The sequence below is a fragment of the Alligator sinensis genome, unplaced genomic scaffold (genome assembly GCF_000455745.1).
Source record: "Alligator sinensis unplaced genomic scaffold, ASM45574v1 scaffold81_3, whole genome shotgun sequence".
Lineage (NCBI taxonomy): Eukaryota > Metazoa > Chordata > Crocodylia > Alligatoridae > Alligator > Alligator sinensis.
The window spans coordinates 1,906,858-1,908,699 of NW_005842088.1; positions in this window are offsets into that span (position 1 = coordinate 1,906,858).

The following is a 1,842-nucleotide window of genomic DNA, read 5'->3' on the forward strand; positions in this document are numbered from 1 at the left end:
GTCTTGCAGGGGCCCTACATTGCCTGGTGCCCTCTTCTTGCTCCCAATGTACTTGAAAAAGAACTTTTTGTTGTCCTTAATCCTGGACGCTAGCCTGAGTTCCATCTCTGCCTTGGCCTTCCTAATAGCCCTCCTACACTCACGGGCCGAGGAGGAGTACTTCTCCTTGGTGATAGCTCCTCCCTTCCACTGGTTGTTCGCCTTCCTTTTAGTCCTCAGGCATTGCTGAATTCCCTTGCTGAGACAAGGGGGTCTCTGAGCACTCTTACCCACCTTGCTTCTCTCAGGGACTGTTATCCTTTGGGCCTGGAGGATCGCCCCCTTAAGGTATGACCATCCCTCATGGGCTCCCATCTCCTCTACTTTCTGGGCCCTTAGTGCCTCCCCCACCAGTCTCCTAAGCTCATTGAAGTTGGCCCTTCTGAAGTCAAGGGCTTTAGCCTTGGTGTGAGCCCTAGATGCCCTGAGTTGGATAGTGAAATCCAGCAGGTGATGATCGCTATTGCCCAGGTGGTCAAGGACCTGAAGTCCCCTCACCAGGTCATCCTTCGTGGCCAGGACCAGGTCCAGCAAGGCATTACCCCTAGTGGGGCTGTGCACTTCCTGGATAAGGTGAAGGTCCTGTAATATAGCCAGGAACCTACGCAAGTGGTCAGACCTGGCTGTCTGCTCCTCCCAGCAAATGTCTGGGGAGTTTAGGTCACCCATGACAATAACATCCCTTGACCTAACTGCCTCCATAAGCTGACTGGAGAAGTCCTGGTCTAGCTCCTCCCCCTGGTTGGGTGGTCTGTAGTAGACACCCACCATAAGGTCCCTTTCGTCACGCCCTGCTTCTGTTGCAGCAAAAAAGATCACTTGAAAGATGTAGTTTCTGCTGATTTAGTGAAGCTTATCAAAGTAAGCAGGCAAATTTATTGTTGGCAGCAGTGGCAGTTGTGTGCTTGACATTTACTTATTCTGCCTTCCCAAATGTAGACATCCAAACCTAGAATGGATGCTAGTTTGGGATTTTTGGTTGTAGCCATGCTCGTCTAAGAACATAAGCAGGCAAGGTTCTTGGAGTAGATGTGATATCTTCATAGATTCATAGATGCTAGGGTCGGAAGGGACCTCAATAGATCATCGAGTCCGACCCCCTGCATAGGCAGAAAAGAGTGCTGGGTTCAGACGACCCCAGCTAGATGCCTATCTAACCTCCTCTTGAAGACCCCCAGGGTAGGGGAGAGCACCACCTCCCTTGGGAGCCCATTCCAGACCTTGGCCACTATAACTGTGAAGAAGTTCTTCCTAATGTCTTGTCTAAATCTGCTCTCTGCTAGCTTGTGGCCATTATTTCTTGTAACCCCCTGGGGCGCCTTGGTGAATAAAACTTCACCAATTCCCTTCTGTGCCCCCGTGATGAACTTATAGGCAGCCACAAGGTTGCCTCTCAACCTTCTCTTGTGGAGGCTGAAGAGGTCCAGGTACCCCAGTCTCTTCTCATAGGGCTTGGCCTGCAAGCCCTTAACCATACGAGTGGCCCTTCTCTGGACCCTCTCCAGGTAAGAGCGGTGCCCAAAACTGCATGCAGTATTCCAACTGCAGTCTGACCAGCGCCCGATAGAGGGGAAGTATCACCTCCTTGGTTCTGTTCGTCATGCATCTGCTGATGCATGATAAAGTGCCATTAGCTTTTCTGATGGCTTCGTCACACTGCCGACTCATGTTCATCTTGGAGTCCACTAGGACTCCAAGATCCCTTTCCGCTTCCGTTCCACCAAGCAGGTCATTCCCTAGGCAGTAGGTATGCTGGACATTTTTCCTCCCTAGGTGCAGCACTTTGCATTTCTCCTTGTTGAA